Consider the following 7,894-nt stretch of genomic DNA (forward strand, 5'->3'; position numbering starts at 1 on the left):
ATTTACTGTCGGTTCTTCAATTTTAAAGTTAAAGTTCAGATTAAAATGAAAGTTAAGAACAAATTTAAGATAATTTCTTTACAACACCATTTTTTGAAAACAAGATCATTTCATTTTATTTTATCTGACTGGAGAAAGTAACTTGCTTCTAGTATCTCTTTGTAACTTTGAAATAGTCTCGAAGAATTGAACTGAGCACTACTTTTTAAATCTTGATGTATTTGACAATTTTATTGCTTTTTTTATTTTTCAGCAGAGCAATAAAGAACCACCAGCCAAGGACTTCAGCCATAAAAATATTCTTGGGAGCTGTCCCACAGAAGAGTTCAGATCATATTTATTCAATGGCAAATTTACTGGATCAAAGTGATACTATTTGACAAAAGCAGACAGAATCTCGGGTAGATTCTTAACTTAAGTTTCTGAGGACTTTATCAGTTTTCTTTTATTGTTGTTTTCTGTGTTTTGAGTCTGAAAAAATACATTATTACATGCAAATTTAGAGAGTGAGGCCAAGTTATTCACATCATTAAGTTGAGTTCAGGTTTATAATCCTCCCACAAGCTTTGAGGTCTCAAAACTATTTTGTGTTTTCAGTCACGGTAAACATGAGTCCATCACACGTGTTGAAAATACAGCAGTAAAAAGACTAAATAGTGAACAGGACACAGAGCACAACAACAGCAGCCAGTTTCAATGGTAAAACCATCAAAGGACACAAATAAAGTTGCTTTATACAGAAGATAAGAAATCACCACAGCTGGACTTTAGAACCGTCAACTGGGCAAACATGTCAACCTTGAGAGTTCACTCAAGAGTTCAACTGCTGAAAGCTCAAGTGAAGTAGAAATCATAACCTGGTTAATAAACTACAAAGTAGAAGCCAATCTGTTCTCTCCGGTGTTCAAATCTTTGCTTTTAGATCTGTCAGTTACAATATTTGATTAAACCTGCAGGTATTTGCTTTAGAATGCTTTATAATTTAATAAAAACCAGTCCACGGGATGATCACTGCTGTTCGACACAGTTTCTTACTGACCTCTGAGAGAGGTGAACTGGACTCCGTGAGTGTCTGCAGCAGGGATCTGTGCCGACTGGACCACCAAGTTCGGCTGAACCACTTGAGATTGAGATGTATTTTGACTGAGGCTGAGGTTCACTGAGAGCTGGTCCAGAGTCACCGTAAGCCTGGACATTAAAAAAAAAAAGCCCCCCCCCCCCCCCCCCCCAAAAAAAAACAAAAAACAAAAAACAACCCAACAACAAATAATAATAACACAAACAAACGCAGAAACACAAAACATTGTTTGTCTTAATCAGATTTGTAGTTTCTAATATTCAGTTGTACCAGTCCATTTTTGGCACTCCCCCTGAACTATAAGTGTCAGTTTAGAGCTTCAACTTTACCTTTATTACTTTCATCTCAAAAGGAAACTCACCTGAATAGTACAGATATTTAAGGTCTAATGAGAATATTTACAATTGGAGGTCTTTACAGTTTGAATTGGAACAGGAAAGACTAAGACTGCTGACACTCTTAAAACTGCTCTTAAATTCCTGAATCAATTATTATTCATCTGTGAGTTGGATATTTTGTCTCTAAAACAGAACAACTTTGACAACTGCCAGTTCCTGTTTATATGCTAAAATGCATCACACTTCAGAGGAATTACAAAATAGCCAATCAAACTAGGATGGTGAACATGGCAAACATTGCTTAAAATCAGCTTTTTGCCAGTGTCACAGTGAAATATTTCTTTATAATGTAGCTGCTTAGACTGGTTGTTCATCTAATATAGAAAAAAGTGAATTATCACTGAATATGAGTTAAATCTGGTTGACAGAACTTTAGGGAAATAAATACAGCTGATGTTAGCACTTTGGTCAAAGCTCCTTTGTATTTCAGTTTAACCTCAGCACTGCTAGCATGGCTGTAGTTTCATGATGAATATTTTAATGATCTTTCCCATAGTGCCACCTTTACAGCAGTTTTTAACAGTCTTAGCTTCACTGCTGATGAGCTTATTTATTTGTTTATTTACATATTTAGTTTACCCCAGAGTTGCGTTGTTTTCCTTGGTATCATCTGGTATAGTGGCGTTCAGCAGCTGACTGACTGTTGCTACTGCTGACACTCTGACACTCTGCACAGACACAAATATGAACTGAGATTAACATCTTACTTTCTTTTTTTGCCCCTTACGATTTGCTGAATGTTTGTACCTCTGTGGCGTTTGCAGACAGCAGCAGTGTGTTGACAATCTCAGCCGCAGCTGTAACATTTTCAGCCGTCAGCTCTTCTGCTTTTGATGTCAGAATCTGAGTGCTGGTCGCCAGTGTCTCTAAATCAGCTGGACTTGTAAGCTGAGGTAAGAAAGACATGATTTTACTCATCTGGTTCTTTACTGAATCTGGAATCATCTGCATGTTACCTCAGAGCTGCATTTCTACAGGATTACCTCACAGAGAAATACTCAAACTTCAGCCATATGACACTTTCAATCTTTCTTCAGAAGAAAAAAAAACTGCTGTTCTTACATTTTTTTGTATGTCGCTGAGCGTCAGGTCACACTGGAAGATCTGTGGAGGGCTGAAACCTGGTGATCCATTCATGGACAAACATCTGGCTGAAGATTTAGATTTACCAGCTGAATGGAAATGGTGATAGAAAGATAAACATCAATACACTAGAGTCTACGTGATGGAGTGATGTTGGACTGAGGGGAAGATGTGGATGACTTACTACCACTCGTTCCTACTTCACATTTTTCCTCAGAATACGCAAACCAGCCGATGGGTGTACGAGGGAACCTGAAGCCTCCTAACTGCTGCTCTTTGCAGAAGTTTTCTACGAAAAGTTTGTTAAAAAATAAATATTTTTTCCGTTTGTTTTTTTAGAATACTAGGAATTTTATTTGTTTTTAATCACAAAAGAATAAAAAGGACTTTTAAATAATGCATGCTAAACTTGATTTCAGGTTGTAGAAATCCTTACAGCTGGTACATTAGACATTTTGAGCAAATTATAGTTTTTGATCTCTGGCATTCTCTCTTTCGTTCTCAGCTGAATGTTTTTGACCCATCAGACTCTAGTCGGTAAAACTTCTTACCTTCTGAGCATGTTACTCCAGTCCATTCATCAGGACAGATGCAGACACCGTTCTCTGGTTTCCCTCCATTATCACATTTCAGGACAGTGGTGGTAGGAGGGGTAAACGTAGTTGGGGATATAGTGGTCGTAGTAGTATTAGCAGTAGCAATAGGTATAGTAGTTGAATCATAATGAGTGGTGTTTGCTGAAGGAATTGTTGTAGGATTAGGAGGTAAAGTACTGTCAGTGTATGGGCTCGTAGCATTCGTACCAATTGTAGTAGGAGTACTGTAAGTAGCAATATTTGCATCACTAGTTGGGTAGAAAGTAGCAGTGGTGTTTGTGTAAGGAGTAGTTGTATTAGTATCACTTGTAATAGTAGTCATGGGAGAATAGTGAGTAGTACTCATTTGATCAGTCATGGGGTTGGAGGTAGTATCAGCTATCTGACTAACAGTCGTATCAGGCCTGGTAAAATCTGTAGTTGTAAGAACAGGACTGGCACTAGTAGGAGGAGTTTCTGGATACTCTGGTGTTTCCAGGTCAGTGGTTAGAACTGTATCTTGTGTTGTGGTACTCAAATTAGAAGTATTAGATGAAGTGGTATTGTTAGGAACTGTTGTTATAGTAGTGATATCCCCTGGAGTTACAGTAGTAATGCTTTGTTCAGTAGTTATATTTTGTGCAGTAGTAGAATCATCAGGAACATCAGTAGGAAGTAGTGCAGTAGTAGCAGTATCAGTCGTATCAGGCCTGGTAAAATCTGTAGTTGTAAGAACAGGACTGGCACTAGTAGGAGGAGTTTCTGGATACTCTGGTGTTTCCAGGTCAGTGGTTAGAACTGTATCTTGTGTTGTGGTACTCAAATTAGAAGTATTAGATGAAGTGGTATTGTTAGGAACTGTTGTTATAGTAGTGATATCCCCTGGAGTTACAGTAGTAATGCTTTGTTCAGTAGTTATATTTTGTGCAGTAGTAGAATCATCAGGAACATCAGTAGGAAGTAGTGCAGTAGTAGCAGTATCAGTCGTATCAGGCCTGGTAAAATCTGTAGTTGTAAGAACAGGACTGGCACTAGTAGGAGGAGTTTCTGGATAATCTGGTGTTTCCAGGTCAGTGGTTAGAACTGTATCTTGTGTTGTGGTGCTCAAATTAGAAGTATTAGATGAAGTGGTATTGTTAGGAACTGTTGTTATAGTAGTGATATCCCCTGGAGTTACAGTAGTAATGCTTTGTTCAGTAGTTATATTTTGTGCAGTAGTAGAATCATCAGGAACATCAGTAGGAAGTAGTGCAGTAGTAGCAGTATCAGGGATGTCTGTTGGTGTAGTTAACCCTGCTCCAGCTGTGAAGGAGGGTAAAGGAACAGCTGTGAGAAACACCTAAGAAGGGCAATGATCAGTTAGTTCATTAAAAGCGCTATGAATGCTGATACTTAGCACGTATGGTTTTCATTATACCTGATCTTAGTATGTCATCATTAGTGTTGGGAAGGTTACTTTTAAAATGTATTCCACTACAGATTACAGAATACATGCCCCAAATATATATTTTGTAACATATTCTGTTACGTTACTCAATGAGAGTAACGTATTCTGAATACTTTGGAATACTTAATACATTATCATGCTTTATACAACTACATGAATGTACTATTGTTGTGTGATTTATTACTGATATTGAAGGTTACTCGCCATACCACTACATTTTTAAATCTTAACCTCCTAGGACCTGGCGTCCACATATGTGGACATCACATTTTCAGTTGTCTAGACCAAAGCACAAAATATCCCCTGATATCCCCTTACAAGGACATTATACTGCCACTGTTCTATCGGAATATATATATATATATATATATATATATATATATATATATATATATATATATATATATATATATATATATATATATATATATATATATATATATTGTTGAGTGTAAAAAACAAAGAATTTCCATATATACAGTGGGGAAAAAAAGTATTTAGTCAGCCACCGATTGTGCAAGTTCCCCCACTTAAAATGATGACAGAGGTCAGTAATTTGCACAAGAGGTACACTTCAACTGTGAGAGACAGAATGTGAAAAAAAAAATCCATGAATCCACATGGTAGGATTTGTAAAGAATTTATTCGTAAATCAGGGTGGAAAATAAGTATTTGGTCAATAACAAAAATACAACTCAATACTTTGTAACATAACCTTTGTTGTTTGCAAAGAAAAGCGTCTGGACTTCTTTAAGTTGCTTGAAGACGTTTCACCTCTCATCCGAGAAGCTTCTTCAGTTGTATTGTATTGTATTGTATTGTATTGTATTGTATTGTATTGTATCTTTATTTGTTTCAGACATATAAAACAAAAAACAATATATACACACTACATATATTTTCATTTACAGATACGAATATATATGTAGATATACACACACCCACACGTATGTGTTCAGATAAACAAAAAATATATAATGAAATAAAACAAAATCGTCTGACATAATGTAACAATGTTTGGTCTGAAAAGGAGTAGGAAGAAGTATGAACATACTTATTACAGTTTTTGCCCGTTGCTTGAACACTATAAACCCATGCTCAGACTAAAGTAACACAACGTGAAGCTTTTGTTACCATACCTCAAACACATGTACCCATACCTTAAACAAAAGCGCTGCTTTGCACCCCAGTACCAATTATGCAACACTCCTACTCCTTTATGCAACACACATGGTCCTGCATGCTACACTCTATTTCATACATAAGACACTTCGCTCACAAAATGAAATCTCAGGGTGCCATTCGGAAAACACATGTATCCAAAATACAAAACACATCGGATAATTGCAACCACTCAAATACACACCTGAAGGCATGTACTTGCAAAACCGAACACCAATTAGCCAACTACAAAAAGCCCTCAGCGTAGCCATTTCAAGAACTTTGCAAGCATGGATGGAGGGAGAGCAAGAGGAAGAGGAAGAGGTAGAGGAGGAGGAGGAAGAGGAGGAGAAGGCCGAAGAGGCCATGAACAGACCCATATTTCTGATGAAATAAGAGCAACTTTGGTGGACCATGTCATCAACCATGGCCTGACTATGAGGGAAGCTGGGCAGAGAGTCCACCCACATCTAAGCCGTTTCACAGTGGCATCTGTAATACGAACATTCCGACTAGAAAACAGGTATGTCTTCACCTCCATACCTTCTGCTCTACTCAGATGGTTTTATAGCACTGTTCTACAGTATATCACATTACCATATCAAGTGTACGGGGTGCTAATGCTCCTTTTGCAGCCAAAGTGGCTGATTCCTTATATTGAAGTACAGTGTTGTACAGTGGATGACACAGTACATACAGTAAAGTACTGTAAGAAAAATAAGCAAACCGATGACAATATGTGGTTGTATTCCTCCAGAATGACCCGAAGACCTTCTGGGGGAGGACGGCAACGCCTGTTCACACAACAGCAGGAACTTGCCGTTGTGGACCTAGTGAGGGCAGACAATGCCATCCGTCTCCACCAGCTACGACGGAAAATACTTGAAGACAGGCGAGTGTTCAGCAACATAAACCATGTGAGCATCACCACCATCAGACGCATCTTGGGTAAACTCAGCATCACCATGAAGCAGCTCTACAGAGTCCCATTCGAGAGGAACAGTGACAGGGTCAAAGGACTTCGAGCTGAATATGTACGGGTACGTGTAACTGTCCCTTACATTTACAATAGAGTATTGGTGAAGTCCAGTAGCAGCTGAATATGTACCATATCAGTACCACATGGATCTATTCTGAGAGCTACACAGGTACCTGTGTGATGGGGTGAGGGTGCCGTATGTGTAGCACTGTAGTACAGTGACATGTTCCCCTTTTTTTCAGAGAATCTCGGCCATGGATGGAGCTGCACAGCCTCATGAATACATTTTCATTGATGAAGCTGGATTCGACCTGAGCAAAACAAGACGACGGGGTCGTAATGTAATTGGCCAAAGGGCAATTGTGCACGTCCCAGGGCAGCGCGGGGGAAACATCACATTATGTGCCGCCATATGCCTTCGAGGGCTTCTGCACCATCATGCAATACTAGGTCCATACAATAGCCAACACATACTCACATTTCTAGATGCTCTCCATGATATAGTTGTACAGAACAGAGCAGATCAGCCCAGGTTTGTGGTGATATGGGATCATGTCAGTTTCCATCGGGCTGCTCTGGTCCAGGCCTGGTTCTCCAACCACAATCAATTTGAAATGGTATACTTGCCCCCTTACTCACCATTTTTAAACCCTATTGAGGATTTTTTTAGGCTTGGAGATGACGTGTATATGACCGCCAACCACATGCCCGCATGCCTCTTCTGCAGGCAATGGAACAGGCCTGCGGCGACATTCAGGTGACAGCAATCCATGGATGGTTTCGACATGCAAGAGGATATTTTCCCCGGTGCCCAGCGGGAGAGGACACTGCTTGCGATGTTGATGAGGTCCTGTGGCCAGACCCCAACAGACGGCGGGATCCATGAGCCCACTTATGCACAATTGTCATGGTTTTTTGTGTTTACAGTATAGTGTTTTTTCTATTGCAGTATTATTGTGTTGTGGTTTTTTTTTTTTTTTGCTTTATCTGAATTCATGGTACTGCGATGTACACTATTGAGTAGGTCTATTTGCGTTTTTGGTTGTTTGGAAATGTGTCTCCTGTAAATGTGCCTTCTGAATACACAATGGAAATCAAGGACTGCAGTGTTTTATGTAAAGAAGACTAGTGTGTTCCCCCTGATCTGTAAGTGTTTGCATATGATGCAAGTAT

Source organism: Astatotilapia calliptera, chromosome 23 (genome assembly GCF_964374335.1).
Source record: "Astatotilapia calliptera chromosome 23, fAstCal68.1, whole genome shotgun sequence".
NCBI classification, from domain to species: domain Eukaryota; kingdom Metazoa; phylum Chordata; class Actinopteri; order Cichliformes; family Cichlidae; genus Astatotilapia; species Astatotilapia calliptera.